Source organism: Magallana gigas, chromosome 10 (genome assembly GCF_963853765.1).
Source record: "Magallana gigas chromosome 10, xbMagGiga1.1, whole genome shotgun sequence".
Lineage (NCBI taxonomy): Eukaryota > Metazoa > Mollusca > Bivalvia > Ostreida > Ostreidae > Magallana > Magallana gigas.
The window spans coordinates 34,891,586-34,898,524 of record NC_088862.1 but is presented as its reverse complement, the minus strand read 5'-3'; the positions used below and the strand labels follow the sequence as shown (position 1 = coordinate 34,898,524).

Below are 6,939 nucleotides of genomic sequence, written 5' to 3'. Positions count from 1 at the left end.
TTTATTATATCCATTTTATCCTGCAAGGTATGTAGATTGTTCTTTTTAATATCATATTTTGTTATACTTTCATGTTAAATGCTGAAATCTGATTGGTTAAGACGCAGTTAATAATATTTACTATTACCCTCAGCGTTAGCAACGCACTTGGCAACGGGTAACATTAAAAAATGTTACATGCACGAAAATTATGCGCGTACGGTTCGTTGTAGAATTCACGTTATTCTTATATAAAAGCAGTAAAATTTTCTTAAATTTTTTTAAAAAGACATACAAAATAAATAGTGCCTGTTTGGGAGGATAACAGTTGAAATTGACACCCCTCGAAAACCATTGTCAACCTCCGCTTCGCGTCGGTTGACAATGGTTTTCTCGGGGTGTCAATTTCAACTGTTACCCTCCCAAACAGGCACTATTTATATAAGATAACATTCCCCAGTGTCAAAATAATCGTACTAGATTGCATTGATTATTACATTATCAAAAAATATATAACATTGACCATAAAAGTTGCTCAAGTCAAAAATATGAGTAAATATTTATTTGCCAATTATATTTTACAGAGTGTAAGAACATATACAGTCATTTTAGTAAAAAAAAAAGTTTTGTACATGTAGTTTATTTGATGACGTAATATCAATAATGACAAAACTTTGTCTTTTTGATTAAAAGCATGATGAAAATCATTTCATTATGGTTTTTGATTAAGTGCATATCTTCACTTTTTATAATTTCGATTTTTCATCAATATCAAGACTTAAATTATCAGTTTCTATGGAGTCATATTTAAAATTATTTACCACAGCAATCTACACGATTGTAGATTATTAAGGTCTTCCGTTTCCAACGGAAGACCTTGTACTGATTCTGTTGGAATTTCTTCATTATTATTTTTCTTCTTCTTTTTCTTCTAGACGTTTCTTTAAACTGTAATATCTCGCTTGTTTGTCATTAGATTTTATTCAAACTTTCAGGGTTTATTGGAAGTAACAATAGCTTACTATAGCACAAAATATTTTGAAATCGCTACTTCCGGTTTTGAGTTATTCCCCTTCAAATATTTTTTTAGTGGGTCTCGTGTACCTGCAAAGGCTCCGAGTTGATCCGTAGCAAGTAGTTTTAATTTACAAATCTTTAATGTAGACATCTTGAACGTTGTCCTCCTAGTTTTAGATGTTTGATTAACTCACGTTTACTTCTTAAAAAATTATATCGAAATTTATGTTTCAAAAAATGTAAAATTTTGCTTATATCTTTGCTCAATAACTTTTTAATTGTAATTTTTTCTAGTCACATATATAACAAAAGTTGTGCAGAATATTAAGAGCTTTCATTTGATACCATAAAAAAGGGGCTAGCTCCTAAAATGAGGGGTCTAGATCCCTTAAAAGTCTTTGCCTCATAACTCTAAAACGGTAAATTTTTCGATATGGGCGTCGCTGCAAAAAATGTTGTTTGTGACTTTATTGATCTCATAAAACTGTTTTTGTGTTCGGTAGTGCATAATATGAGGGTAAAAAGTAATACGGGTTGACCAGTACTCGCGGCAATTTGGCCAAATTAACGAAACTCTCCCTCGCCCGCGGTCGAGAAAATCGGTCACCATGGTCGCGGCTGGGCTACCTAGAGGTCAGCGGTTATCTAATACACGAGAGTTGCGTCTCTCAAATATGAGTTTATTTAGCCGCAAACTCAAGAATTGTTTTAGTTTTGATTACACATAAAAGGACTTAACGATTAGGTGTCAATTAAGAAATCGTTCAGTTAATTAATAAAAGCAATGTCATTCTCAATCTAAAGCAATATCAGGCGTAGATCGATTGTGGGTTTCAAGTTTAAAATAAAGAACTTCTATTTAATAGAATATGGTCATTATACGGCAAACTTTTCAAATCTTCCTGGGTTCTGAGCTGTGCGTGTCTGTGCGTGTCTGTGCGTTTTACCTTTACGTAATCAGCCACGGCTGCACTACCTAGCGTTAAGCGGTTATCTAATACACAAGTTTCAAACACCGCAACGCACACTTGGATGAATGTGTTTGAGTTTATATAGCCGTAGATACAAGAACTGTTTTAAATTTGTTATAAAAGTTTGTCCATCTTGTATTTATTTTATTAAAAATTTGAGTGTAAGTGAATATTAATGAACGAAATTACTCCAAATCGGAAACATCGTCAGACATAAATTAATGGTTGGTTTGTATATCTAAAAAAATTTTAACACCCCCCCCCCCCCCAAATATTAAATGATGATCATCCCTCGCACATGGCCGAGGAGATCTAGCGCGAGTGAACAAGTGATCCGCGGTCGGCTCGTGTCCTTATCACGCGTTCATGTTTCATATTTTGCACGGAGAGAACTATATTTTATTATGTTTTCAAGTATTATACAGGTTTAAGATGAAAAGATAAATTTATTTTACTTGTACAGTTGATTAAGCATTGATTCAATTATACGATAGCGTACAAGATAGTTTTAAAATCAAATCAAATTATAATCAAAGGTCCATGTTACATGTTTGCAGTAGGTGCTAGCACGATAAAAGAATGTCCTGAATTGTCCTGAATTGAGGCATTTGATGATTATTTTAAAGAATATTCACATGAGTTTTAAACAACTTAAGATTAGGTTCTATCGGTCACATATTAATCACTCTGTAGTTTTTTCTACATGGTTGTTCGTTTCAGTGTGGAAGCGAACTCATTGCTGCGCCCCCCCCCCCCTCCTCCCGCCCCTCTGACAAGTGCTCACGCTGGATATTTTTTAAACTGGCGAAAAGATATCCAGATCTGTCGAAAATTAATTTTGGTGACTTCTTCATATGTGTAACATTTTCTCCTCAACGTGTTTCATTTTCCCACCCGTTTGTTTATTCGGTCAGTCTGTGTTAATTCAACAAAAAATCTTGTCGCTTCTCAGAACATATGTAATTGAGTAACAGTTTGACTTTGACTTTGACTTACAAGGTTAGCTACAGCCAGTGGAATACTAATTTTAGCTGAACAATGAAAACCCAGTATATTCAAAAACAAGATAAATAGTTTCCAGAACTATAATACTATGCATGTGTATATGAAGGTTGCACCCTGATTTGTATGGCTGTAGGTGGGGAGGTAAAGGTGTATCGATGTACATTCAATGTATGACTGCACATACAGATTCCGGACCATGGCTACAGACGATAACCATGATGATAGTCCTTTAATACATAAATGCGCAGTTTGATCTAGAAACTGACCAGTTTCATAACTTCTTCGAATTTCTCTAACACGGACTGTCTAATTCCTTTCCAGAATTCCAATTTACGCAAGCGCAATTGAAGGTTTTTTTTCAATTTAATTAGTCAACCCACTGACATAAAAATAAGGATTTTGCATATTATTGCATTGTTGAGAAAAGTAATATTCATTTCTGTAAATAAGGTTATTTAATTTACATTACATAGCAGTGTCTCTATGAAACAGCACCATCCGGTGTAAAATTTAGATGCTCGCTTTTGCATAAATTCTCCCACTGATCTTTTTTTTAACTGATTATATATTATTTTGAATGTCCAAATCTAGTCGTATCGTTAAATAATATCAGACGACACACATTTCCATGAAGAAAAGTTCAGAAAAGCCATCAATTTTGACTAAATACTAAATTTGTCAGCACGTAATAAATCTAAACTTGCACATAGTCTTCAAAAATTTAGCAAGATTTAGATAAAGAAGTTATCCCATAGAAAAGGTTACGTGTTTTGCAGGCGGGTTCGGTTAAAAAAAAATACAATTCCTGATATGAATCATGAGTACATACTGTTTATAACAATGCTTGCTACCCTTTGAAAATTAACTCGCCATTAAACATCATATTTTTAAAGAATTTTTGAAACGATTACACAAACTGTGTTCGACAAATAGTTTTCCTATAACATTTTCTTCCTTTCTTTTTCAAAACACGTTTTATATACAGGCTTTCAATCACAACACGTTTTATAACAAAAGCAGAACTGAAAGTTTAGTCATTATAATCGTTTGACACCATATCACAATAATTTTCAACCCGCAGCAACAACGGAAGACCTACTCGTGGTTTTGCCACGAGCTCTGCTCTAGTTATTCTCCAAATTGTTATTGTCCTGGACCACGTTACTTCAAGCCATGGACTTTCTTCATTGACAAAACTGTATACATTATTTCTATTGCAGTCATTGCCATATACTCCATCTAGATCATCGGATGCTAACTGGGTTGTCCCATACTCATCAATGTTTGTAGAGCTTGTTACTGCTGACAACTTTGAATTTACAGTCACTATATATCAAGATAAAAAGAAATGTTTGATCAGGACAATGTACAATTCAATAGTGTTATTTTCAATAGGAATATTGACATCTTTATTCAAATTCAAAATATTGTGTCCACGGTTTTGTTTGTTTGGTTTTTTTTTTTTGGGGGGGGGGGGGGGGTTTCGAGGAGCACGTTCATAATAAGGTGTAAAGTTATCATTCCTGTTTGGGCCCCTTATTTAAAAAATATGACACGTGACATATGTCACAAATAAAATAAATCAACATTTATTTGAAGTCCACATCTTCATACCTTAATGGTTTTTGGATGAATGACTTTACTTGTATTTCAGGTGCCAACCTCCTTAAATCGACAATGAAAGTATTCAATCTTATAAAATGTCACATTGACGGTAAATTTAGCTATCTAATTCTTTACTTACATCTGGATCCTCTTGATTCCACGCTATCTTTGCTCTATAAAAATACATAAGAGTTTAAAATAGAAATACAAACAATACTAACAATGGCAATTTGTAACGTACATGATTTTAATACTGAATCTATTTGCTCTGATAATTTTAAAAGATGTGAAAATCTCTCTCTCTCTCTCTCTCTCTCTCTCTCTCTCTCTCTCTCTCTCTCTCTCTCTCTCTCTCTCTCTCTCTATATATATATATATATATATATATATTGATTTTTACATCTTTTGTGTGTTTGTGTTTTTATGAAGTAGGAATTTTACAATCATAGTTTATATAAGGAATAAGGAATCTTCCTTTAGGTATTATGAGGTGATCAAATACGGTCGGGAGTGATCAAATTCAATAAATCCCGAGGGGCTTTATAATAGATTTCATCACGTCCGACTGTATTTGATCACCTTATAACATTCAAAGGATGATTCCTTTTTACTTATATTTACATAATTTTCATTAATTTTACGATTTAATATTTAAAATAGTCATTGATGAAATGTATTGCACTATACATTGAAAAAAAATGGATGCGTGGTGTTATCACAGACAAATACTCTGGAAAATGTAAATACATATTAAGAAACAATAAGATCAATATATTTTTGTTTGGTTGTAAGATGCAGCATTGTACAGAACTTAATTATATATCATTTATAATTAGATATCATTTATTTTTATGTTAAGTATGTATCATTATATTGCATCTAGAATTTTCCCTAATGCATGTCAACTTAATGTATGGTGGGACATTTTTATATATGCATAACCAAATCTGGTTCAGTTTCCTTATACCATTCATTGAAACCTGTTGATTATCTATGATTCTACTGAATATCATTGATTTGTTTCTCAACCAGTTTACAACAATATATAAGGATATACTGCAAATTTTAGATATTTTCTGTTTCAAAAATTTGCAAAAAATGGAGTAGATAGTTTTTATTCTTGTCAATCATTTTTGCAATTGAAAACTTAGAGGGACATGGTCACAATTTTGGTCAAAACTTATTTTTCCGTTGTTTATGTTTACAATGTTTTGGTAAGGCATTTCTAATTGTTAACTAAAATTTAAGTGTCAGTTGCCAAAATATAAGCAAGACATAGAGCTTTGAATTCTTTATTATGTAAGCAAAGCTCATGTTATGTTTTGTTTACATTTTGAATATTGAAATGCTTACATGTGACAGCCGCTTGGAAATTTATGTTTAAAACGAAATAGCAGATAGAAAAATCAGATTGAAACTAAACTTCTACAGGCATATTGAACCAATGAAAATAACAAATCGCACCAGCTTTGTTTACATGACAAAAAAATGCGAGTTTCTCTATTTTGTCTATAACTGACACTCAAATGTTGGTTGTTTATTAAAAATACGATACTAAAACATTGTACACAATAAAAATAGAAAAATAGAATTTGACTTAAATCGTAATCATGCCTATTTAATCGTTTCTTATAACAAACAATATCGAAAATAATTGTTTCGTAATTGTATTTTTGCACTGAGAAAGTAAAAATTAGCAAAATAGATTATAAATTGCAAAAAATAACCGATAATCTAAAAAAAAAAAACAGTAGCTCAGGATTAATCATTCATTTTACTGAATTTTCTTTTATGAAAGGAAATCCAGTTTTAAGATCATTATGTGGTTTTCCGATTTCCATTAAGACAAAAAAAACTATGCAATATAATATTCTATACATAGAACCTAAAAAATATAATTAAATGACATACTAGTTCAAAATATTTGCAGTCATCGGTAGCACTTATAGGAAGACCTCCATCTTTGGCAATCACGTACCATTCACAACATCCCCTGCATCGTGCCAAGTCTGGTCGTATCGTGCAAATCTCGATCCCGACGCATCGCTGGTCACTCTCACATTGAGAGAAACAAAAATGCATAGCCAAACCAACAGATTCCTTTTCAATTTCCCAGAGAGGCTTTGCTCGATCTTCGTGAAGTGAACCGATAAACTTTTCATAAATGGTAAAGGTTGAACATCCAGACTGTTTGTTGCGTGAAAGTTGGAGCATAGCAAGAATACAAACAATTATCAACTTAAGGAATTGAAACTGCATGTTGTCGGCTTTGCTGTAGAAAGAAGTTTCCTTAAACTAATGAACGTATGATTATTATCATACTACGTGCGAGGAAGTGTTTTGCATTTTCTAATATATTGTT

General features: G+C 32.4%; 1 long non-coding RNA gene across 1 annotated transcript; it reads right to left on the bottom strand.

The window, feature by feature from the left end:
- Positions 1-3,751: 3,751 nt before the first annotated feature.
- Positions 3,752-6,924, bottom strand: LOC136272418 (uncharacterized). The gene is made up of 3 exons (XR_010710420.1): positions 6,489-6,924; positions 4,717-4,750; positions 3,752-4,298 (listed from the first exon to the last, which is right to left on the bottom strand). It is a non-coding gene; the product is annotated as an uncharacterized lncRNA (long non-coding RNA).
- Between the last annotated feature and the right edge of the window lie 15 nt (positions 6,925-6,939).